The sequence below is a fragment of the Phacochoerus africanus genome, chromosome 11 (assembly GCF_016906955.1).
Source record: "Phacochoerus africanus isolate WHEZ1 chromosome 11, ROS_Pafr_v1, whole genome shotgun sequence".
Lineage (NCBI taxonomy): Eukaryota > Metazoa > Chordata > Mammalia > Artiodactyla > Suidae > Phacochoerus > Phacochoerus africanus.
The window spans coordinates 37,548,471-37,575,514 of record NC_062554.1 but is presented as its reverse complement, the minus strand read 5'-3'; the positions used below and the strand labels follow the sequence as shown (position 1 = coordinate 37,575,514).

General features: G+C 40.4%; 1 long non-coding RNA gene across 5 annotated transcripts; it reads left to right on the top strand.

Annotated features, from left to right (window-relative positions):
* Positions 1-307: 307 nt before the first annotated feature.
* On the top strand, positions 308-22,841 carry LOC125111101 (uncharacterized). 5 transcript variants are annotated; one of them, XR_007130826.1, is made up of 5 exons: positions 308-555; positions 936-2,456; positions 3,116-3,233; positions 20,848-20,934; positions 22,406-22,841. It is a non-coding gene; the product is annotated as an uncharacterized LOC125111101 (long non-coding RNA). The 5 variants fall into 5 exon arrangements; XR_007130825.1 differs by having other exon boundaries at positions 308-1,065; positions 1,706-2,456; XR_007130824.1 differs by having other exon boundaries at positions 308-2,456.
* Positions 22,842-27,044: the final 4,203 nt, after the last annotated feature.

Genomic DNA, 27,044 nt, shown 5'->3' with positions numbered 1-27,044 from the left:
GACTTCCATATGCTGCAGGTGCAGCTGTAACAAGAAAAATAACGTAAAATAAAAAAGAGTTCCAGCTCCAAACAGACCTCAAGCTCCAAATCAGGGCTCACTAAACATCACCTTTTCTTAGCCCCACGGCATTCAGCAGGTTACAGAATTGCTCCAGGGCTCACTTTCCTCATCTTTAAAATGGGTTAATTATGGTATGTAACCTGTAGGCTTGAGAGGGGGAAATGAAATAATCCTGTCTGCTACAAAGTAAGTCCTTAGAAACTCTTAACCATTATGTTATTTTCATTATCCTGTCATTCTTGTTGTTCATAGCTAAATTCAGATGCTCCAGCCTGGCCCTCGCATGAAAGGCTTCGGGAAAACGCCCGGGAGCAGAGAGGCTGAGAGCACACCTTCATCAACAGGAAACTTACTAAACCGCCTGCTAGAATCCAATGCTCTCCTAGGGACTTCAGAAAAGGGGACAGACCCCAAACAAAGACACACCACACACTGGGTGCTCTGAAGGCGTTTATGGCCTCACTGGGGAGATGAGGTGCACACGTGAAGCAGGTCAGCAGTGTAACAGTGCTCGGACCTTTCCCTGATGTCACACTGGAGAGGACAGAAAGCCCAGCCAGTGAGTCCCCACGAGAGGTCAGGGACACGTGCCTTGGCAGCTACCACACGCAAAGTCAAACCCCACCCCCACAAGTCCCTGAACCTTTCTGAACCTCCAGTTCCTCCTCAACACAGTGAGGGTAATAACAGTCACCATTTCACAGGGCTGTTCCGGGGTTTACACGATTGAGGTGGTTGCATGTGAAGAATTTAGGACAGGACCTGGCATAGATGCATTAGGGCTCCGTCAAATAGTAGCTGGCTCCTGCAGAGCCAGGAATGCAACCTGGATGATGGGACCCTGATCCAGTGCCCTTTGCTCCGTATCACAGAGACCTGTGTGGTGCTAGTGTCCAATGAAGACTGAGAGTAACTCCTGTCGTAGCTGAGAAGATGGTGAAAGCAATGCCAGTGGAAGAGTAGAAAAAAACATGAATGGAGTGAAACATTGGGGAAAAGAAGGTAGGATATTTCAAATCAGTAGCTTATTGGGGACCGAACTGCTAGGTTCTCTCTTAAACAACACACCTCATTGCATTTCATATTTTTTTCAATGATTTTTATTTTTTCCATTATGGTTGGTTTACAGTGCATTTCATCTTTACAATAGCTCTTTCGACAAATTCTTAATTTTACAGATGGGAAACTTAATCTTGGAGAGGTTTAAAAACTTGTTGAATGTCACAAGGCTGGTCAAAGGTGAAGTTAGGATTTGAACAGCTGATTTCAGATTTCAAAGGACTCCCTGCCCTTAAGCAGAGAGCAGAGCGGTCTCAATGACGGGAGAAACGTGAGTCCTGGCAACTTTGTGGATGAGTGGCAAAGACAGGGCCTGAAAGAAGTAGAGTGAATTCGGGAGTAGGGTGGAGTCCAGATGGAATACAGGTGGTGAGAGCAGGCCAGAAGGAGAGAAAAGGGGGATATAACATTTTGGACAGACGGAAGCCAGCCGGGGTGTCAGCCTGAAGATGAGAGGTTTGCTCTGCTTGGTTTAAAGGAGTCTTTCACTTTTTTCCCCACTGGTTAGGCTGCAATGTTCCTCTTTTTAGACTCTTTTTTTCTTAAGAATTTGATTTTAACTTCTCTGATTAATTCCTGCCAGACAATGAATATCCGGGGGATCCAGGAAGAGTTCATTCACCTCATCACAGGAAGTGGCTTCATCCTAAATTCAAAATTGAAACTGACTCACTACAGAATCAATAACGATGATGGCCAAGACAGCAGCAGTCTCTTGAAGGCCAGAATCCCTGACACCGCCCATTAATGAGACACGAGAGGGAAAAGTTCAGCGATGTTACTAAGAGCCACTCTGAGAATATGTTTAAATAAAAGGCTCTGTGGGTGATGAGCTCATCTTCATAGACCTAAGGCCTTCGAGAGAAAGGAATGGCCTTTGAATGTCTTGGATTCTATTCAATTAAATTGAATTACCTAAATATAATTTATCGTAGAGTACAGAAGATGTATTTATTTAAATGGAAATATTTATAGATTTCTGCTTTTTTGCAGGGGCATGTTATTGCCCATGTATCCGTGAGTCCTTCAGAGAATGACCTTACATCCTGTCCAAGCCATTTTAAAGACTGCTCTCGGAACACTCTAGAGCAGGACACCACGTCCCGTTCCCCATCCATGGCCCTGAGAAATGAGGCCGGCTCCTTCCAGGGGCTCTTGGGCTTTCGACTTCAGAAGAGCCTATATTCTTCAAGAGAATTCAAAAGGGAGTGATGAGCACCAGACTGTTTCCACTTCTTCCCAGCTTTTGTCTCATTCCCCTGCAATAAGAGCGCCAGATGAACCCTGAATCTCTAGAAGTTATCTACCTCTTGCAAATGTCTGATCCATAGAAGGTAAAAAGATACCTGGGACGTAGCCCCCACACTTGTTAAAAAACAACAATCAGGGTGGATGTGAGTTGGAGTTGTTTTCTGAGGACATGCAAAGCTGACAGATAACTTCTCAGCAACCCCTGTGGTCAAGTAACGTTAGACAACCAGCCCTTTCTGTTCTGCACATAAAAGACTGTCCCCTAGGGAAGGACAAGCCACCCAGATACAATTACTAGTGCTGACTCAAGTCAAAGCCTCCTTTGCCCCTTCACATGGAGGTCTGCAAAATGATAAACAGTACTTCCACCTCTTGTTTCTTAGTTATCTCTTCTGATAAGTAAATTAGAATTATCTACTTCCTGCTAAGACACAAGTCCTACAGCTCTGAATTGTGGATCCACAGCTTTCTAAATCTATTTAATGAGAAACCCACATGATTTCAGGTCAGTAAAACCAGGCACCAGCAATTCAGAGGTCTAGGTTCTGAATCTATAATTTGTTGGAAAAAAAACAAATTGGTTCCACATTATGATCATAAGGCAAACCATTGTAAGTTACATGAAACCCTTTTTCTTAACAGTGTAAAGTGATATTATAAGTTGAGATTCCAGTCTTGGAATCTTACATATGGTTCTTTTTTTTTTTTTTCTTTTTTTTCAAATGGACCAATGACCTTAAAGATATTTAGAATGCACAATGCGATGACTTGATATAGGTCAACATTGTGAAAGGATTACTTCCCATTGAGTTAACATGTCCATCACCTCACGTTATCCTTTTCGGCGGGACGGTGGCCTGGTAAGAACATTTAAAATTCTAGTCTCTTAGCAAATTTCAATTGTACAACACAGAGTCATCAGCTAAGTAATACCTTAGATCCTCAGACTTTATTCTTCTTGTAACTTAAACTTGGTACCTTTTGTTAGCCTTCCCTCTTTCCTCCAACTTCCAGGCCCTGACAACCAGCTTTCTACTCTATGTTTCTATTTTATTTTTTTTACTTTCAAGACACGTAAGTGTCAGATGTATAGCATTATAATTAGATATCTGTGTACATTACAAAGTGACCACCTCTACAAGTCCATTTGCCTCCATCCCCATAGAGTTAAGCCCTTTCTCCCACTTGGCCCACCCCCTCAACTCCCTTCTCCTCTGGTAGTCACAAATCTGACCTCTGTATCTGTGAGTTTGTTTTTATTTTGTTTCTTCATTTTATTCTGTTTTTTAAACTCCTCATGTAGTGAAATCCTATGGTATTTGTCTTTGTCTGACTTGTTTCACTTACAATAATACCTTCAAGGTCCATCCATGTTGTAAATGACAAGATTTCATCTTTTTTATGGCTACTATTTCCTTGTGTGTGTGTGTGTGTGTGTGTGTGTGTGTGTATGTATATATATATATGGCATCTTCTTTATCCGTTCATTGATTGATGGGCACTTAGGTTGCTCCTGTATCTTGGCTATTGTAAATAATGCTGCAAAGAACGTAGTGTGCTTATCTTTTTAAATTAGTGTTTTCATGTTCTTCAGATAAATACCCAAAAGTGCAATAGCTAGATCATAAAGTAGTTCTATTCTTAATTTTGTATGGAATCCCCACATAGTTTTACATAAGCGTCTGTACCAATTTACATTTCCACCAGCAGTGTATGAGTTCTCTTTTCTCCACCTACTTTCAACATGTGTTATTTCTTGTCCTTATGATAATAGCCATTCTGACAGGTGTGAGGTAATATCTCACCGTGGTTTTGATTTAAATTTCTCTAATGATAATTAATGATGCTAATTAGTGAACTTATTTCCTTCTATATGCCTTTTTTGATGAAATGTTCATTCAGATCCTCTGTTCATTTTTTTTAAACAGGTTGCTTGTTTTTCTGTTGTTGAGTTATATGAATTCTTTCTTATATTTTGGAGGTTTCTTATATATTACCTCCTTATCAGACACTTCATTTATAGATATCTTCCATTCAGTAAGTTGACTTTTTGTTTTGATGATGGTTTTCACTGTGCAGAAGCTTTTTAGTTGCATGCGGTCCCATTTGCTTACTTTTGCTTTTGTTTTCCTTGCCTTTGGAGTCAGAACCACAAAAACATCACTAAGATTGATGTTCATGATGTTACTGGTGATGTTTTCTTCTAGGAATTTTATGGCTTCAGGTCTTGTATTCAAATCTTCAATCTATTTTGAGTTGATTTTTGTATATAGTGTAAGATAGTGGTCCAGTTTCATTTTTTTGCATGTGACTGTTCAGTTTTCCCAAAGTCATTTGTTAAAGAGACTATTCTTTCTTCATTGTATGTTTTTTTCTTTGTTGTAAATTAATTGTCCATATATGTGTGGCTTTATTTCTGGACACTCAATTCTGTTCCATGTATCTATGTGTCTGTTTTTGTGCCAATGTCATACTGTTGGTTACTAAAGCTTTGCAGTATAGTTTGAAATCAAGGAGAATGATCCCGTCAGCTTTGTTCTTTCTCAAGATTGTTTTGGCTTTTGTAATTCCATACAAATGTTAGAATTACTTCTTTTAGTTCTGTAAAATATGCCATTGGAACTTCAATAGGGATTTATTGAATACATAAATTGCTTTGTGTAGTTGGAAATTTTAAAAATATTAGTTATTCCAATCCATAAATGTGCAATAACTTTCCATGTATTTGTGTCTTCTTCAATGTTTTCATCAATATGTTATAGTTTTCTGTGTTTAGGTCTTCAACCTTCTTGATTAAATTTACCCTTAGGTATTTTATTCTTTTTGATGTGATTGTAAAAGGGGTTGTTCTTTAATTCATTTTTCCTATAGTTTATTAGTGTATAGAAATGCCACAAATTTCTGTACATTGACTTTGTGTCTTGCAATTTTACTGAATTCATTAGTTATAAATTTTTTAGTGGAGTTCTTTGGGGTTTTTTATATATAGCGTCCTGTCATCTGCAAATAGTTTCACTTCTTCCCTTATCATTTGAAGGTCTTTTACTTATTCTTTCTTGTCTGATTGCTGTAGGACTTCCAATACTATGTTTAGTAGAAGTGGTGAGAGTGAGCATCTTTTCCTTGTTACTGGTCTTAGAGGGAAAGTTTTTAGTTTTTCACCATTGAGTATAATGTTATCTGTGGATTTGTCATATATGGCCTTTATTATGTTGAGAAAACTTCATATATTGACTTTGTTGAGAGTTTTTTTAATCATAAATAAAAATTGAATTTTGTCAATTGCTTTTTCTGTATCTATTGAGATAATCATGTGGCTTTTAACCTTCCTTTTGTTAATGTGGTGTGCTTCTGTATTCTCATTGTGCCTAGTTCTCTGTTTGTGTGTATTAACTATATCTCTGAGTTTTCAAGGTGTGGTCTTATTGAGATGTCTTGTGGGACTCAGGAATCTTCCTGCCTGGTCCCCAGAGCTGAGCACTCAGGGGAATTACCCTATGTGGTCTGTTGTGCACTCTTGTTGTGGTGTGGTTGTGGCTGCTACTAAGGATGCTGGTGGGCAGGGCTGGCTTCCAGCCTGGCTTCAGGGCCTGCCTGGGACTGTTAGCACTCTAGTGAGTGGGACTATTGTTTGGTTGGCTGTAGGGCCTGGCCAAGGCTCAGGGGTGCACCCACTGATGCCAGTAGGTTAGATGGAAAATTCTAAAATGGCACCTGCCAACATTGGCATCAGCAAAGTAGCCTTAGATTGTGAACACGGCCCCCACCAGTGTCTCAGTCCCAGGGAGTGTCCCACCTCATTCCTACTTCTCTAGCAGATGCTTCAAGATGTTTAATTGGGTTCCCCTCATCTTTGATCCATGCACTTTTAAAACTGGTGTGTTTGTACCGATTTTCAGATCAGGTGAGTCTGTGTGTGAGCCCTATAAGAGTGGTATTTTTTTTTTGTCTTTTTGCCGTTTCTAGGGCCACTCCTGCAGCATATGGAGGTTCCCAGGCTAGGGGTCTAATCAGAGCTGTAGCTACCAGCCTACGCCAGAGCCACAGCAATGTGGGATCCGAGCCACGTCTGCAACCTACACCACAGCTCATGGCAATGCCGGATCCCTAACCCACTGAGCAAGGCCAGGGACCCAACCTGCAACCTCATGGTTCCTAGTCGGATTCATCAGCCACTGAGTCAGGATGGGAACTCCTAGAGAGTGGTATTTTTGTTGTTGTTTTTCCCTGTAGTTCTATAGTTTTCCTGGAAGCATGGAATGTTGATCTTCAAAGCCAGATGTTTTGGGGACTTGATCTTCTGTGTGGGACCTAGGGGGATGACGTGCCTGATTGGGAGCTCAAATTTATCACTCAGGGAAAAAAATCTGTACTTTTGTGATCTCTCCTGATTGTGGATTTCTGTGGCTGGACTGTGGGTTTTTTCCTTTGGTGAGACAGACCTATCTCTGCCTCTTCTACCCATCTTGATGCTGTTTTTTTTTTTTTTATGAGTTGAAATTATGTGTTTTTATGGGAAAGAAAATATCCAACAACAATAACAAAAGGCCTTCAATCTTGCCAAGTTTTCAACCAGTGATAACGAGGCAGTTTCAATGTTTGGGTCTGGCTGGGGACTTTTGCTCTTATTGTGGAAGCTCCGTTCTTCATGTTTTCAGGTCCCCTTTCAAGGGAATTATTTCCCATGCAGTTGTAGATGTGCTGTGTGTCTAGGATGAGGTGAATTCAGGACCTTCTTATGCCACCATTTTGAACCCTCTCCCAATATGCTTCTTTATGTATACTTATTAAGCACATAAAGCTAAATAACATAAATGCTACAACACAAATGTTCCTTTTAAGAGATTTTTCGACATATGAATTAGACAGGGCATCTTTAAATGTAGTTTCAGTAATATTTGGAATAAAGATGGTTTTCCTTTCTTAGTTAAGATCCCTGAGGCAAACATGAGTCTTCTTCATATGTCCAAGAACCTCTTAACTGTGCTCAAAATTGGGTCATCTTAAATTTTGTAAAAAAAAATAACCACAATCGAGAGTTCCCATTGTGGCTCAGCAGTAACAAATCTGACAAGTATCCAGGAGGATGTGGGTTTGATCCCTGGCCGTGCTCAGTGGGTTAAGGATCCGGCGTGGCCATGAAGTGGTCGCAGACATGGCTTGGATCCTGTGTTGCTGTGACTGTGGTGTAGGCCGGCAGCTGCAGCCCCAATTTGACCCCTAGTCTGGGAACTTCCACATGCTATGGGTGCAGCCCCCCACCCAAAATAATTAATTTAAAAAACCCCACAACCTATCATACCCTGAACCTACTCTGTACTTATATAACTGTTCTCAAAAAAGAAGCCACACTGAACTGGACATGTAGTGTGTATAAATAGTGTTGATTTGAATGTGCAGTTAATCCCTAGGACCCAAACACAAGGACTGATCAGCTAGGTTAGGATTATGAATTTGGGCTTTAGCACTGTCCTAATCAACATCAACAACATCCAAAAACATGTATGAAATATATACATATATGTATGTATGTAAGCCTGAGTATATGGCATGAAATTCAAATGAGAACCAAACTGCTGTCAGTACCACTCATTTTTTTATAATGAGTTGGATTTTTAGATATCTTGAAGAGAAACTCACTTTTTTTTTTTTTTGTTTGCTTTTTAGGGCTGTACCCACGCATTTGGAGGTTCCCAGGCTAGGGGTCGAATCAGAGCTACAGTTGCTGGCCTACGCCGCAGCCAGAGCAATATCAGACCTGAGCCACGTCTGTGACGTACACCATAGCTCATGGCAACGGCAGATCCTTAACCCACTGAGAGAGACCAGGGATCAAACCCACAACCTCATGGCTCCTAGTTGGATTCACTTCCACTGCGCCATGATGGGAACTCCCAAGAAACCCACTTTTTCAAAGTTAGGCAGTGTTTTGTTCAAAAGGTGTTTTGAAACTATGCAGAGAAAAAAATGATAAAATTAGAATGCTAATTTGATAATTTGTTCATTCCCTTGCATGCCTGTTATATGCCAATAACTATGTTATATACTGGGAATATGAGATAAAATGTGCTGTCCCTATTTCTGAAGAGTTCCAAAAATAGATACACACACATCCTACACAGAATAGTAGGTCATAATGCACAGCTCTGAATGAGCTATTCACTGGGAATGCAGAAGGGGAAGAAATGGAGTAAACCACAGTGGGATAGAGAGACAGCTCAGACTTGCCTAGAGACATCAAAGTATAGAAATGAGAGAAATATATCTTGATCATAGGATGGGCCTGAAAACCAGAGAACAAAGAGCACTGGCCAGGAATATTCAAGGCCAGCACCCTCATGTCAGTGCCCAGGCATGGAAAGGTTAACTGAGTCATTCGAAGTTATACAAGTTAAGAATTTGGAGCTCGTAGGATGAGGTTCATCAAGAAATACAAGCAAATGCATTTAATTGAGTGTGCAAGAGCCTTCACATCAATGAGGATATTTTGTAAATAGGTTTATCCACTGCAGAGGGACCAAACTCAAAAGAGAAGTGAAGTATTTTGCAACTAAATAGGTCTTGAGTCCAAAAGCACCGGCAAGGGCTGAAATTTGGCTCTGTCATCATCTATGTCTGTGAGGTGTTCAGGGTCTCTGTTGCCCCCACAGAGGAAACTAGGTTAACTAAGTTGTTAAACGAACGATTGTGTACTTTTAGCCAAAAAAAAAAAAAAAAACTGTATGTAGATGATTAAACTTTTGTCCGAAATTATATAACCCCTAAAACATATTAATCAAAATTAGCAATTGGGTTAGCTAAGGAAAAGTTTAGGTTTTTAAAAGATGTTTAGTTGTATAATTGTGTTCATTCATCACTTGTGTTAGATTGTTTTTAAGAGAGATTGTCTTATTTAAAAAAAAAAAAAAAAGTATAGGAGTTCCCATAGTAGCACACCCGAAATGAATCTGGCTAGTATCCATGAGAATGCGGGTTCAATCCCTATTCTTGCTCAATGGGTCAGTGATCCAGCATTGCCATGAGCTGTGGTGTAGGTCGCAGACGTGGCTCAGATCCTGTGTTGCTGTGGCATAGGCTGGCACTTGTAGCTCTGATTCAACCCCTAGCCTGGGAACTTCCATGTGTTGCAGGTGCAGCCCTAAAACGCAAAAAAAAAAAAGTATAATCAATTAAATAATGTGTTTTTCCTTCTCCCTCAACTATGCTTAGGGAAAGTTTGGATAATTGACCTATTTGGCCAAATGTCCAACATAATTTCTCCCTTGGTATCTGTTTCAGATGCAGAGATAGGCTCTAAGGTGAAATAGAACCTGTCAAAATCTAGGTCAAGGAACTTCCTCATGCAAGTTGTGGCTTTTCTTGAAGAGATGAAAACTCTGACAAGGCCACGTCTACATTTCCAAATGATAACAACCAGCAGGGGCCGAGGCCCAGCTGCCCCTTGTAGATAACATGCATAGTCTGCAATTCTCAAAACCAAAGTTAGGATCACTGGCCTGGCCTTGCAGATGTTTAAGTTTATGATCCCTGGTATGTCTTATAAACTCAAATTCAGAGTTCCAGTAAGCGTCACAAATACCTAATGTTCTTTTCTTTAGAGAAGGATTTATTTTTATTACTTTGGAATAGACTCCATTGCCTCTTTAAAATATTTTAGTTCTTTGAGTTTTAGCCAGGAATTGAAATGCTGGCAGTCCTCATTTGTATCAGCAAGCTACCTTGTTCCATAAATTTTATTTTGAATATATATATATACATATATATATATATATACACACACACACTTTTTTTTTTCCCTACTATTTTAGGGCTGCACCCGTGGCATAGGGAGGTTCCCAGGCTAGGGGTCAAAGTGGAGCTGTAGCCGTCGGCCTACACCACACCAACAAGGGATCTGAGCTGCATCTGTGACCTACAACACAGCTCATGGCAATGCCAGATCCTTAACCCACTGAGCGAGGTCAGGGATCGAATCTGCATCCTCATGGATCCTAGTCGGATTCGTTAACCTCTGAGCCACAAAGGGAACTCTGAGTATTTTTTAAAAGTAAATTAGAGAATATCTATATACGAAAGTCTAATTCCTAATAGCATGCTAGCCCACAGATTTCTTCCCTATATCCTAGCATAATCAAGAAGGAAAATTCACTGTGGTTTATTGAAAAGTTTGAAGAATAGCTCTTTTATAAATTAACAGCAAACACCCAATGTTCCTGCTTTCTCATCAAAGCAAGACATCCTATGACATTCAGTAATTAATGATATGACCTATACATTACTGGGAAAATTAATGGAGTATACATTTCAAAGAAAATCCATTTAGTAAATGAAAAATGTTTTAGTTCTACACCATTATCCTCAAATAGAGGTATGCCAAAATATATGAATTGGTAGAATCAGGATGAGGAATAAGAATTATACAATTAAGTATGGAGGCTGTTAGAGTCATTGCCAAAACATTAGCTATCTCCCCTCATGTCAGCTGAAGCTCTCAATGCCCTTGGGTTCAGTAAAACTGAGAAAATTTGGACAAAAGCAACCCTGAGTATAGCTAAAATCTTTCAGAATTAGGAACTTCCGATGCACCACCATTTCTTTTCTTACTTCTATTTCAGGAAATAAAACAAAACAAAGATCTTTGCATAGAAGTCTTTTAGCTTATCAGTAGAGAAATGTTTAGTTTTCCTCATTTGGAGATAGGCCCACCTCTCTGGGGTGTGCTGTGAGACATCAAAATCACAAATATATAACCAAGTGATGCCTATGCAGAAATCCTTAAGGCAAATCAAGAAAAACATGCCAAGATACAAGAGGGTTTGGATTCCTTGAATATGCTCATCTGAAGGCATCGCAAACTGGAAACATTTCTCTTTTGAGATAATTCCTGGAGTATTTTGATGCCTGGCCTTGACACCCCTCCTACATAAATTTCTCTTCAACCAAGAGAAACTTAGAAGTTTACTCAAGGATTTAATGACCTCAAGTTGGGTAGCAAGAGCCTGTGGCTTTTTCTGAGTCAAAAGAAAACTACTGTAGGGTGACAGTTAAAACCCTACAGAATTATCAAATGTGAGATGAAGGCCACACCCAAAGAAAGAAATCCTCATTGTTTTCCAGGGCAGTGAGTGGCCTTTTATCTTCTCCCTTTGGAAGTTTACTTTGTGACTATGAGGCTCGTCAGTTATAGGGGTCCTTTCAACTCTGAAGAGAAATAATGAATTATACCTTGCTATGAAATCCTAGGCCAGGAGCTGTGATCACACTTCACAAAAGAACATCTCTTACTCAGTACTTCCTTACTTTTATGGGAGGCACAAGAGCAACCTTCCAACAAGGACAAGTGATGCTCCAAGGCACCTCTGTGAGTCTTGGGGGCTGGTTTTCCCTCCTTTCCTTCCTCTGGGATGTGACGGAGCAGACCAGAAAATTATCATCTCTCTCTTAAAGTGTAGGTTGAAATAAGAATGTTCTAAAAGGTAAAGAAGACTCTAATTTAAACATACCCCCAGAACCAAAAGAATGGGATGGGTTGTTTTTTTTTGGGGGGGGGGGCGGTAGGTGATTGGTTTCAGTAGCAATCAGTCTGAGAATAAACAATCATGTATGTACCTCTCAGTAGGCATGGACCCAAAACATTCCATAGTTACTCAGTTACTAAAGAGTAAGTATAGTCATTGGAAAGATTCCTAGCTTTGGACTCTGAAGGACCTAAGTTTAAATCCTGGCTTTGTTGCATAGGCTTTACGCTTTGAGTTACTTTACGTCTCTCCATCTCTCATCTCTGCATTTCTGTAGGTAATATTTGCCTTTCAGGACTTTTAGAAATATTGAATGAAATAATATACCTTAAAGTCAGATACATATTAGTTGCTTAATGGATGATCATTTTTATCATGATTATTTTTATGGTTAATGAAGAAATGAGTGATCTCTTCTGAGCTTCCTTGTTCTTTTTTTTTTTTATTGCCCTGATAGCATTGCCCTTATAGTGAAAAGTACTCCCTTTGGGTTTCCTTTTGCCTTATTTTCTTTTTTCTTTTTTCTTTTTTTTGTCTTTTGTCTTTTTAGGGCCGCATCTGCGGCATATGGATGTTCCCAGGCTAGGGGTCTAATTGGAGCTATAGCCGCTGGCCTACGCCACAGCCACAGCAACCTGGGATCCGAGCCGCGTCTGTGACCTACACCTCAGCTCACAGCAACGCCAGATCCTTGGCTCACTGAGCGAGGCCAGGGATCCAACCCACAACCTCATGATTCCTAGTCGGATTCATTAACCACTGTGCCACGACGGGAACTCCTGGGTTTCTTTTTCCATCAAAGTAAAGCTCTGTCAAATGTTATGACATGGGCAGGAATAAAAGCTAGGAAATAATGGGTAATCTAAAAAGTACACCTATCCAGTTAGGTGAGGCAAGCACCTAGAACATGGGCCTAACTGTATGTACAATAAGATGGGGATTTGGCCTAATAGACATGTCATTCTCCTGAGTTACAAAATGAGGCAGCTCTGAGTCAAAGAAAGTGAAGGGTTTCTTGCAATCTCAGGATCAGACCTTGGAGTTAGGGGAGAGCTTGATCCCAGGCAGCACAGGTGGCAACTGAAAACTTCTTAGGAATTTACCTTTTAACATGTCTGGGGGAAGTGTGCATGATGTTTTATATGTCTTCGGACATGAACAAATGAGCCAGCTACCTCAGAAGCAGTAATTCTGGGATCGCAGACCCACACTGGCATGGAGTAGCAGCAATTCAGAGTAATACCTGGAGAGCAGGACTTCCTCTTCCAGCCCATCAACCAGAGCTGGCAGCCACAGCCCTCGGTCACTGATGCTTCTTTGTTCAGTGGACAACAGAGTCAGCCCAGGCTCCTGAATTTCCACATATCAGTAGTAGCATGCCATCCACCCAGTTGATATAGCAGGCCAGGGCTATATCAACTTTCGAGCTGCCTATGTTTCAACACTGACATCAGGTGGCATTGACAACCTTGAACTTCCCAATGGAATAAGTTGATTTCTGGTTTTCTTTTTCGATGTGACTCTTTGGATTGAGGAAGACCCCCAAGAATCTTGTTATCATGGAATGAATTACCCTAGAAGTGAAAGAAATGCCTTTCATTGTAGGGACTATGGGGATTTGGTCACTTAATTTGAATATGAAAAGCAAATGTGACCATGTGACCATATACTGTCCTGCAAACAAGACATGTCAGTTAAGCAGGTGATGATGGAATCACAGTGTTGGAGGACAGTACCTGGAAAACATGGTGACAGAAAACAGGCTGTTCTTTATGATTTCGTTCCTTCTACTAAATTTAGGTCTTGTCTGTTCTTCTCTCTGGAGCTGCTTTAGATGTAAAGTTAACTTGTTTATTTGCGCTTTTTCTTTACTACCTGAGGTGGGCTTGTATTGCTATAAACTTTCCTCTTAGAACGGCTTTTGCTGCATCCCATAGGTTTTGGAGTATTGTATCTTCATTGTCATTTGCTTCTAGGTATTTTTTAATTATTTCCTCTTTGATTTCTTCAGTGATCCATTGGTTGTTTAGTAGTAGGTTGTTTAGTCTCCACGTGTCTGAGTTTTTGGCATACCATAAAGATCAGAGCAGAAATCAGTGAAATAGAAACAAAGAAAACCATAGAAAAGATCAATGAAACGAAAAACTGGTTCTTTGAAAAGATCAACAAAATTGATAAACCATTAGCTAGACTTATCAAGCAAAAGAGAGGACTCAAATCAATAAAATTAGAAATGAAAAGTAACAACAGACATCACAGAAATACAAAGGATCATAAGAGACTACTATATGCAACTATACACCAAAAAAATGGAACACCTAGAAGAAATGGACAAATTCTTAGAAAAGTACAATCTTCCAAGACTAAACCAAGATGAAATAGAAAAGATGAATGGACCAATCACAAGAACTGAAATTGAAACTGTGATTAAAAAACTTCCAACAAACAAAAGTCCAGGACTAGATGGCTTCACAGGCGAATTCTATCAAACATTTAGAGAAGAGCTAACACCTCTCCTTCTGAAACTATTTCAAAAAATTCCAGAGGAAGGGATACTCCCAAACTCATTCTATGAGGCCATCATCACCCTGATACCAAAACCAGACAAAGATACTACAAAAATAGAAAACTACAAGCCAATTTCACTGATGAACATCGATGCAAAAATCCTCAACAAAATACTGGCAAACCACATCCAACAATACATTAAAAGGATTGTACACCATAAATCAAGTGGGATTTATCCCAGGGTTGCAAGGGTTCTTCAATATCCACAAATCCATCAGTGCGATACACTATATTAATGAACTGAAGAATAAAAACCATATGAGCCTCTCAAGAGACACAGAAAAAGCCTTTGACAAAATCCAACACCCATTTCTGATAAAAAACCCTTCAGAAAGCGGGCATAGCGGGAACCTATCTCAACATGATAAAGGCCATATATGACACATCCACAGCGAATATCATTCTCAATGGTGAAAAGCTGAAGGAATTCCCATTGAGATCAGGAACAAGACAAGGAGGTCCGCTCTCGCCACTACTCTTCAACATAGTTTTGGAAGTCCTCGCCACGGCAATCAGAGAAGTAAAAGAAATAAAAGGAATCCAAATTGGAAAGGAAGAAGTAAAACTATCCCTCTTTGCAGATGACATGATACTCTACCTAGAGAATCCTAAAGACTCTACCAGAAAACTGTTAGAGCTCATCCGCGAATTTGGCAAAGTGACAGGATACAAAATTAATACACAGAAATCGACGGCATTTCTATACACTAACAGTGAAAGAGCAGAAAAAGAAATTAGGGAAGCAATCCCGTTTACCATTGCATCCAAAAGAATAAAATACCTAGCAGTAAACCTACCTAAAGAGACAAAAGACCTGTACTCTGAAAACTAGAAGACCCTGATGAAAGAGATCAAAGATGACACAAAGAGATGGAAACACATACCATGCTCATGGATTGGAAGAGTTAATATTATCAAAATGACTATACTACCTAAGGAATCCAGAGATTCAATGCAATCCCTATCAAATTACCAAGGACATTTTTCACAGACCTCAAACAAAATATTGTAAAAAAAAAAAGTTGGTTTGGAAGCACAAAAGACCCAGAATAGCCAAAGACACCCTGAAAAAGAAAAATGGAGCTGGAGGAATCAGGCGCCCTGACCTCAGACTATACTACAGAGCAACAATCATCAAAACCGTATGGTACTGGCACAAAGACAGAAATATACATCCATGGAGCAGGAGAGAAAGCCCAGAATTCAACCCACGCACCTACAGCCAACTCATCTATGGAAGAGGAGGCAAGAATATACAATGGAGAAAGGACAGCTTGTTCAAGAAGTGGTGCTGGGAAAACTGGACAGCCACATGGAAAAGAAGGAAATGAGAACACTCCCTAACACCATACACAAAAATAAACTCCAAATGGATTCAAGACCTAGACAGAAGACCAGACACTATCAAACTCTTAGAGGAAAACATAGGCCAAACACTCTCGGACATCAACGACAGCAACATCTTCTCAGATCCACCTCTCAGAGTATTGACAACAAAAAGAAAAACAAACAAATGGGACCTAATCAAACTGAAAAGTTTCTGCACAGCAAAGGAAACCCTAAACAACACGAAAAGACAACCCGCAGAATGGGAGAACATCTTTGCAAGTGAGTCAACTGACAAGGGATTCATCTCCAAAATCTATAAACACCTTCTGCAGCTCCATACCAGAAAAACAAACAACCCCATCAAAACATGGGCAGAAGATCTAAACAGACAGTTCTCCAAAGAAGACATACAGATGGCCAGGAAACACATGAAAAGATATTCAACATCACTCATTCGTAGAGAAATGCAAATCAAAACCACTCTGAGGTACCACCTTACACCAGCCAGAATGGCCATCATGAAAAAGTAAGTGCTGGAGAGGGTGTGGGAAAAAGGAACTCTAGTACACTGTTGGTGGGATTGTAAATGGGTGCAACCACTGTGGAAAGCAGTATGGAGATGCCTCAGAAAACTAAACATAGAACTACCATTTGATCCAGTAGTCCCACTCCTGGGCATCTACCCAGAGAAAACCACGACTCGCAGAGACACATGTACTCCGATGTTCATTGCAGCACTATTTGCAATAGCCAAGACATGGAAACAACCTAAATGTCCATCGACAGAGGAGTGGATCAAGAAGAAGTGGTACATATACACAGTGGAATATTACTCAGCCATTAAAAGGAACGAAATACCCGCATTTTTAGCAACATGGATGGACCTAGAAACTATCATGCTAAGTAAAGTCAGCCACACAATGAGACAGCAACACCAAATGCTTTCACTGACATGTGGAATCTGAAAAAAGGACAGACTGAACTTCTTTGCAGACCAGATGCTGACTCACAGACATTGAAAAACTTATGGTCTCTGGAGGAGACAGTTTGGGGGGTGGGGGGATGTGCTTGGGCTGTGGGATGCAAATCCTGAGAAATTGGATTGTTATGATCAGTATACAAATTCATTTGAGTAATAAATTCATTTGAGTAATAAAAAAAAAATAAAAAAATTTTCCAGAAAAAAAAAAGTACACCTCAAGAAGGGTTCTCAGGCCAATTTGCTAATTTCTAGAGCTATGTCTCTGCCTGGTGGAAGCAAATGGAATTACAGTAAATTCACAAGGGCCACTTGGGGAGAAAGATGACACGCAGCTGTAAAAATTATTCAGCTAATTATAGGACTCCTCCCCAAAAAACCCAACCCACCCTAACAACAACAATGATAAAATATGCAGTTTCCTGAAGTTATCATTCCTTATTGAAATGAATTACTTAGGACATATTGATTTTGTTCCCCATAGAGTGCTATACTGTTTTCCTGCATGAGCTACTAGGAACATCGATTGGGAAGTATCAATATTGTTTTGTTTAAGGGCTGTTGCAATTTTTAAAAAATTGCTTTATTTGCTAGCATATATTTAATGAAAAGCTAAACTTCATCCAAATGTTACTAACATCAATTCACGGGAAGGGGGTTGTGGTGCAAGGAATAAATCAGAAATAAATTTCAAAAATTTCCCATGGATTCAAATCACTCACACACGATTCATATAACTGAAAATGATAACACTATTGATTACAGTTTAATTTTTGTTGCAGTTAGTAAACTCTGACTTGTAGCTTTTATGAATCTTTTCCTTTAAACCCTGGTAAAAGCATGAATTAACATATTATCAGGCTCTTGGTTTAGAAATGAAGATTTATGTTAGAATCACCCATGACCTGTTTGGGTATAAAAATGGAGTTGGAAATACCATGCAATGTTTTTGTCATATGAGTTCTATATAGTAACCACAAAAACAAACTTAGACCTGTGTTAAAAGGGCGCCTTACCCTATAGTTGGGAAGGAGGAACTAAGAATCAAGTCGTAATAGGTTTAAAAATTGACGGATTGATTGGATAGCTATGGAAAAGGAACTAACAACTGGTAAATGTCCTAAAAGCCCTAAACTTGGTTAGTTGCTTTAAATACACGATCAGCTTTTGGAAAAGCAGGTGTTTTTTCCCCAATTTACAGAAACAGAAAAAGATACTTAGGTAACTTGCCTAAGGTCACGTTGCTATTAAAATGTAGACATGGTAGAACTGGCCTCAGCATTATCTTTCTCACTGCTTCATTTATATCTATAGTCTTCATTTTAGTGACAAAGGCTTGCTGAGACCAGCACTTCCAAGTGGCAAGGCCAGTTAAGGAGGTGATTCAGAGTCAAGTCAATGAAAATACTTAATCCCAATGAAACATGTGAATCCCATACCAGTTTGTGAGATTTTCTCTTTGCAATGTCCATCGGTTTACAAAGGCTTTCATAGACATGATTCCATTTGCTCTTAAAGTAATTCAAGAGGAATGTAGAGCTAATAGTGATTTTCTCTTTTCACAGGTCAGGAAACTGAGGCTTGCAGAGTTTATTTTGCCCCCAAGATCCCTGAGCTCCTTTTGATATGTGAGCTCTTTATGCCCCAACATAGAAAGTAGTTGTCACACCCCTTTCCTCTCCAATTCCCATCCTCCAAATCTCATCACAGGCTTTCACTGCAGAGCACAAAGCAGGAAGACAGTGCAAGTGGGACCACAGTGGATTTTACCCTGGCATCTTTCTCATCCTTGAGGTCATGCTCTCCAAGTTTTAACACAAAAAGATGCTCTGTGTTAATGCAGTACTTGCTATACTTTGAACAACTATTTTGAGAAAAATAGTAATAACTTCCAGCAAGATACAAATTCCAAGCTAAATAGGAAGACGATAATTTCAAACTGCTGTGAATTCATTGATTCAAATGATCATCAACCACATTTTTGAGCTCTCATTCTACTATACGATATATGTGCTCAACAAACATTGGTCAAGAGAATTAGTCACTGACTCTGCAATACTAAATAAAGAGGCATGATGTGATGGGGAATCAAATATATCACTTGTCAGCTGTGAGACTCTGCCCCCCCCCCCCCCCCCCCGCTGGTCAACATTTCCTAATTATTTCCTCCTTTAAAAAAAACGGACCAGAGTTCCTGTTGTGGCTCAGCAGTTAATGAACCCAGTTAGCATCCATGAGGACATAGGTCCAATCTCTGTCCTCGCTCAGTGGGTTAAGGATCCGGTGTTGCCATGAGCTCTGGTGTAGGTCGCAGATGCAGCTCGGATCCCATGTTGCTGTGGCTATGGCTCTGGCATAGGCCAGTGGCTACACCTCTGGACCCCTATTCTGGGAACCTCCATATGCTGTGGGTGTGGCCCTAAAAAGACAAAAAGACAAAAAATAAAAATGAAAAAAAAAACAGATCGAGAAAGGTCTATTTTTTTTTTGGCTGTACCCGTGGCATATGAAGTTCCTGGGCTGGGGATCTGAGCTACAGCTGCAACTTACATCACAGCTGCAGCAATGCTGGATTCTTAACCCACTGCAACACAGACAGGAACTCTAATAATCCCTATTTTAAGGTTCTTTTGTAAGTATCGAATCATAGTACATGAAAATGACTTTGTGAAGTGCATTGTGCGTAGTAGGAACTCAGTTACCATGGCTATCTATAAAACATGAGTTGTCTGAGAAAATTGTGTCTTAAAGGGGAAGATTAAAAAAAAACTCCACCAAAAACATTCAGGACAGAGGTATTTAAGCACACCTCTACTGCAACCATATATGGGCATAATACAATGGCATATTTTAGTTCTCAAAGAAAATAGGACATTTTAATTGTGCCTTTCAAAATGGAAAGAAAATTAAGTTAGGAATTAAAAGGAATCCTGGCTCTCTTATTTTGCATCTCTGTGACATCAAGGAAGCCACTTAGATTTTTGTGAAATTCAGTGCCCTCATCCATGAAATGATATTATCTACCCTCATGACTTCCTATCTCTGTTTTGATGAAGACAAATTGATTGCTGAGTGTGAGAGGTGTTTTTTCTGTGCGGTATGATTACATAAATCTATGTATACATGGCATTGTTTCTTGGGATCTCATGGGAGGACATGGGACTTCCTTTGCCAATTTTTGAATCTCAAATCCAGGAGAACAATGATCTGGTAGCTACTTTATATCAAGAGAAGGTAACAGGTCATCTTGAATATGCTGCTCCCGCGGTATATTTCTTTTGAAGGCTCCTGGCTGTGAAGTGCATTCCCATCAAATATGCTGATTTCCAGGGGCTTTTGCAGGGGGCTGGAAGGGCCTTGATAGTTTAACATCACTGCCCTTCTTGGGCTGGTGCTGATGCTGAGATCCTCAGAGAGCCTGTGCACCCAGGATGTCCAGGGCGATCTTTCAGTCCCAATCTTTCAGGAGCACAGTCTAGATTGAATTAGCTTTGGTCTTTCTGTGTCTAATTAGATGGTGCAGCAGGCTTGCCTCAGGGCACAAAAGCATTGATTCAGTCCCTGTGATTCAGTCACAAAAGCCTAATGAAGTATCTTCACCATGATGCAGAGTGCCAGTTCTCTAAAAATTGCCCTGAAATGTATATTGGCATACCCAGTCAATTTGCAGACATGACAGCAAACCAGAAGAAGGTAGATATTTTATTAGAGGATGTGCTTACATTTTCTCCAACACCAGGTTTCAAAGTGACCTTGAGATGGCAACTAGTTGATCCCTCAGATTCCACAATGGGTTATGACGGAACCGTCTTGGGAGTCAGAATCTATTCTAAATTTCTAAATGCTGGAAGTGCCACAAATGCTCTGTAACACATCCAACTACCTAACAACCTTCACGGCCCTCATTAGTATGAAATATGACTCTAATGCCCAATTGAATATCACCCACTTGCCAAATATTGTCTTGATCCCAGAAACTTCCATGTTAAGTTGAAAACCAAATATGTAGAAATGAAAAAGATTGAAGCAATATAAAATTCTTAATATAAACTTGTATAGAAAATATTTTATATTTTGCAGAGCATCCAGTTTCTCATAAGAGAGAATCTGCCATGGAGTCCACAGGCCTGGAACACCATTAAGGAGAAGACAATAAAGAGAGAGAAGGTACAGATTCACAGCATCTTAACCTTGAAAGGAGTCATAAGTGTGATCAAGTCTGTCTTCTCATCCACACAGGCCTTCTCTTTTTTTATGCCCAACTGGTAACAGACCAGCTCCTGCTTAAACATTCCTAATGCAAGGACGCGTCCGGGTTAGGAGGCAGTGCTGTCCATCATTGAGTGTCTCCATCTGCTAGAATTACTCCGTTATATTTAGCCAAAGTCTGCCTCCTGTAACTCCTTCCACTTCTGCATTTGCTTTTGGTCACAGGAAAATACAAGCCTGTTCCTTATTCATAGGAGAGTTATTCAAAACAGAAGGACTAGAAATAGGTCCCCACTATGCAAATCTTCTCTGGGCTAAATATTTCTGCTAATAACCACCATGGTTTGATTTTCAGGTTCCTAAATCCTCCAGATGTGGGCTCTTGCCTGGAAAGACATTAGTTTCTTGCTATTCAAAAGTTCTCTGTGCCCCAGCAGCTTCAGGATCACCTGGAAGCTGGTCATCGATGCAGACTCTTAGTGTCAAGCCAGACCTACTAACGAGTTGGTTTATATGAGCATCAAAGTTTGAGAAGCACAGTGCAAATTTGTTGGACTGTTTGTTAACACATAGCGATGCTAGGAATTACCATCGTGGTGCAGTGGAAACGAATCCAACTAGGAACCATGAGGTTGTAGGCTCGATTCCTGGCCTCGATCAGTGGGTTAAGGATCCAGCGTTGATGTGAGCTGAGGTGTAGGTCACAGATGCGACTCAGATCCCGTGTTGCTGTGGCTCTGGTGTAGGCCGGCAGCTGTAGCTCCGATTCGACCTCTAGCCTGGGAACCTCCATATGCCATGGGTACAGCCCTAAAAAGCAAAAAACAAAAACAAAAATAAACAAACAAAAAAACAAAAAAAACCCATAGCAACATAGCAACTCTAATTTTATGATGTCTTCAAATGTGGTCTGAGGACCACAAAATAACATGAGATTATTTACCTGGCTCTGTGCATTGTATTTGCATCAAATCTTCTATCATTGCTTTATTTTATTTTTTAATTTAATTTAATCTAATTTTGCTTTTTAGGGCTATCTCTCTTTATTTAAGACTGATAAAACTGGTGAATAAAACAGGGCTAAGGGCACAATACAGTCACATACTTCTGGAAACTCCCTCCATATAAACACAATAATTTCTACAGATGGGTGGCTGAAAACCTGTCATGTGTTGAAAACTACCCTGAGTGAGACACCTGGAATACCTAGAGAAGGAGGCACCTTCCTGTCCTTGAGAAGCCTGCTGTCTGATGAGAATTCCAGGGCTGGAGATCATGCAAGGACAACTTTTGCCAGGGCTACCATCCCTTCATTAGACTAATTACGGGAACAGAGTCCATGTCTGTGTGCCCTGAGGCTGGTCTGCTTTGCCACCTAATTAGTGATGAAAGAACCCAAGCTAATTCAATCTCGTCTGTCACTCTCTAGACTGAGGAATTACCCCAGACATCATGAGGACACAGACTTTCTATTGAAGGTACAAGAAGAGACAGCCAAACCCACAAGATTTTTATTTCTCCTGAACCTGAGGAGTTCATTAAAACAAGGAGCAAATGAGCCTTTCTGACACGTAAACCTTGGAGGAAGATAAAAGAAACTCATCGCACGCAATGCACATAGCAACATCTCAGACCGATGGCATAGGAGAGATCCTGACTTCTGACCAAGTTTTTATCAGTCAGCTGAAGTCTTAGAATTGATCCATCATCCATGACATTAGTCAAACTCAAGATCTACAGCAAACTCAGAGGAACACTAAGAACCACCCAGATCTGTGTAAGGAGGATGGATGCAACAAAACTAGATCTACATGGATACGTCTCATATTAAGTGAAGTCAGTCAGAAAGAGAAAGACAAACCATATGATTTCACTTATATGTGGAATTGAAATTATGGAACAAATGAACCTATCTACAAAACACAAATGGAGAAGAGACTTGTGGTTGCCAAGGGGGAGGAGGAGAGAGTGGGATGGACGGGAGTCTGGGGTTAGTAGATGCAAACTGTTACATTTAGAATGGATAAGCAATGAGGTCTTGCTGTATAGCACAGGAAACGATATCCTATTACATGTGACAGAAGGTGATGGAAGAGACTATGAGCAAAAGAATGTATATATGTATGACCGGGTTACTATGCTGTACAGCAGACATTGGCACAATACCATAAATCAACTATACTTTATATACTTTAATAAAAATGAATAAAACTTGAAAAAGCTGAGCAATGCCTTGACTATTTGAGCCCATGCTAGCAAAATTAAATTTTGCATTACCTTGGAAATGAAAATTCTTTGTCCCACAGGCCCCACCAAACTGTTGTGTGTCCGCTTCCTTGGCATCTGCCTGCTCGCCCCTGGGCCCGAGCCTTCTACATTTCATAGCCGTTGAACACATTTATTGGATGTCCTTTAGGAAATAGGCCTTTACAAAACTTAAATCTATGGGGGAAGAAAAAGAATATAAAGAAGTACATCAGAGGAGTTCCTGTTGTGGCTCAGCAGAAAGGAGCCCAACTAGTATCCATGAGGGTGCAGGTTCAATCCCTGGCCTTGCTCAGTGGGTTAAGGATCTGGCGTTGCAGTGAGCTGTGGTGTAGGTCTCAGATGCGGCTCAGATTCCACGTTGCTGTGGCTGTGGTGTAGGCCGGTGGCTGCAGCTCTGATTCAACCCCTAGCCTGGAAACTTCCATATGCCGTGGGTGCGACCCTTAAAAAAAAAAAAGTACATCAGAGAACTAATGAGATGATTTTGGTTATTAAGAAATGCTGCAAAGAAAATAAAACAGGGTAAAAACAGTGAGTGATGGGGTGTGCTCCTCATATTGGACCAATGAAAAGAAGCTGAGGTCATCCATCCTCAGGGAAGAATGTTCCTGGCAAAAGGAATGGGAAGTTTTATGCTCTTCTGTCCACATCTCCCTGAGACAGAGCCCTGGTCTCTATTGCTAGATTAGGCCCTCCTTACCCACCTGGATCTCAGCCTGACGTCTGCCCTACCTCAACTTCCTTCCTTCCTTTTTTTTCTTTTTTTTTTACGGCCACACCTGTGGCACATGGAAGTTCCCAGGCTAGGAGCTGAATCAGAGCTGCAGCTTCAGGCCTGTGCACAGCCACAGCAATACTGGATCCGAGCCACAGCTGCAACCTATGCCACAAATTGCAGCCACACTGGATCTTTAACATGAGGCCAAGGATCGAACCTACATCCTCACAGACACTATGTCAGGTCCTTAACCCGCTGAGCCACAGTGGCAACTCTGATCTACCTCATTTTCAATGGACACCTAGATCTTAGAGCTGGTTTGGATGTTTTGTTTCTGGTATTTGTCAATCTCTCTCACCCAGGCCTTATGGATTGAATTTCTGCTTAAGGTCTCCTTTAAGACTTGCACCCCCAAGTCCTGTCTTTAGAGAAACACAGGCCTGGCTTGCTCCTCTGAGGGAGACCCAGGAGTTCTGTGCTTTTCTTTCTCACAGAACTTTTCATGCTTTGCTGTGATGTATATGACTGTTGTCCCCCCCAGACAGTGAGCCCTCTGAAGGGCCTATCACCTAGCACTATATCTGCCACATGCCAGGCCCTTAGACACTTGAGGTGAGTGGCTAGGAAGTGATTAAAGTGATTTTAGATTCAGATTTTTAACTTTACTTCATTTGCTGAGTCACATTGCCCTGTATTTTTAACATAGTTTTCCTGATGACGTTACCGAGAGTCATTTCATGTGTCTATATTTTCACTTTGCTAGAAGTATGGTACATTTTGCAATTTAAATTTAATTCTGTTCTACTTAAAATGGCTTCGGGCAACCAGTCCTACTGGGCAATATAAAATTCAGTGGGGTTTTGTACTACAAGATCAATATATCCCTAATTTACTTCGGGTATATATTTTGCTCTGCTTTAAACATCTAGCAATAAATCTTTGATTTTTTCACTTTAGAAAATCAAAGTATTTAATATTTTTCCTATCATTTATGTGCATCAGTTCGACAAGAAATCTCTTGAGAGTTTTTCAACCAATCTCTTTTGCCATAAGAAGAAATCATACTTTTCCAGGAAGACAAGCAATTTTAAGCTTGGCTTAAAACCCAGACACAGGGATTTTCTTACAAGTAAAAGTGATAAAAGAGGTAATATGATTTGGGGAAGGAAAGAGAGCCCCCATCCCTCTTCTCAAATTCTCTTCTAGCCAATGAGTCTTTTTCTGAAATTTTACATTTAAATTTTTTTCTTAGGAGTTCTCATTGTGGCTCACCAGTAACAAACCTGACTAGTATCCAAGAGGATGTGGGTTTGATCTCTGGCCTTGCTCAGTGGGTTAAGGATCCAGCGTTGCCATGAGCTGTGGTGTAGGTTGCAAATGTGCCTCAGATCCCACACTGCTGTGGCTGAGGCTGCAGCTCTGAATGAACCCCTATCCTGGGAACTTCTATATGCCACAGGTACAACCCTGAAAAGGAAAAAAAAAAATTCTTGTTAAAATGCAAATTCTCTTCGGAAGGATTAGACATTAAGCCTGGTTCATACTTAAATTTAAATGGCTAATATCAGATTTTTTTCCTGAAGGCAAGCTAATAGTTTATAAACTCTCAAGCCCTGAAGGGTGAAGGAAGGGAATAAGAAAGAATCACAGAGATGAGGATGTAGCAACAAAGATGCTGAGAACTCCTGACTTAGAGCTTTGTCAGCTCTGAATTGTGCAGGTTGATCTTGCCATCTGGGCTCAGACCTGAAGTCAGGCCTGGGAGTATGTGCTCTTCTCTCCTTAGCCTCTGCAGTTAGCTTTCAGATACAATATCACTAAGTCCTTTAACCACTTCTTGGTGGCATACCATGAAATACGAGGAAATAAATCCATCATCTATTTTGTAATTCAGAGTGAAATATGCTCAGTTTATTGATTTTGAGTATGCAGTTGATTCTGGCCAGTCATTCATTAGTAACGGGCAAAATGATTTTACATATTCAATAACTGTGTCATGCCCTTTCCTGTATTTACATATGTCTTCATAAGCATCACCAAGGGTAATTTTACATTTATCTATTCAAGCTCTGGCCAAAGTTGAGTTTAACGATAAATTACTTACAGGCACTTTTTATTTGAAAGCCCCATTAGGATTCCACACTCTATGTATTTGTCAAATACTGAATAATTCAAATGGCTTTTAACTAGTTCTCACTGCAAATGCTGAGGGTGGGGAAATAGGACTTGGAAGGTACCAGAGAGCCCAGCCGAAAAAAGAGCAAGAAGTGAATCAGCTGCTCCAGGTTAGTAAGAAAGTAAATGGTGGATTAGAAAGATAGTGGATCACACTAATTTTAATGGAAAAATTCAACTGGGTTGATAGCTGGAGGAAGGCTGGGGTGAATAAAAGCAGCTAAATAACATTGTTAAGTGCCATGTTCTGGGACTGTGCTAAGCCCTTTACAAGCATTATCTCACTGAAACATTACAGAAGACTTGGGAACTAGGTACCACTATAATCCTGATTCTATAAACAAGGATATTGTCCTTGAGAGATGACAGGTAATGTGGCTGCTCCCAGAGGTACAGAATGAAAATTTCCTAGCCCGTTGGATGATGACTATCTAATTGGTCAGAAGCCATATGACTTTAGAGCCCAAACCAGAAACTGCCGCATTCTACTGAGAGAGATCAAGATAGCGGTAGAAGAGAAAATGCAAACTAGATAAGGAGGTTGGGGTATGGCTTGTTGGGATCAGAGGTACACTTAGTGCAACCCCACCTTCTCTGGGAGGCATTCCCCATCCCTACTGTCAGAATCAACCTTTTCTCCTGAGATCCCATGCAACTCTCTTAGAAACACTTTCATAGTCTGATTTGTTCTTTACTGCTTAAAGGACAAATCTGTACCTACCTAAAAAATAATTGCTAACAATTTGATTGAAGTATAATTGACATACAGCACACTTCACATTTAAAATGTATACTTTGATAAGTTTGATTAACATCTGTGCCCATGAAACCATCACCACAATCAAGACAGTGAACATAGGTCCGGAGGCAAGACGGCGGAAGAGTAGGGGGACACTCTTGCCCTCTC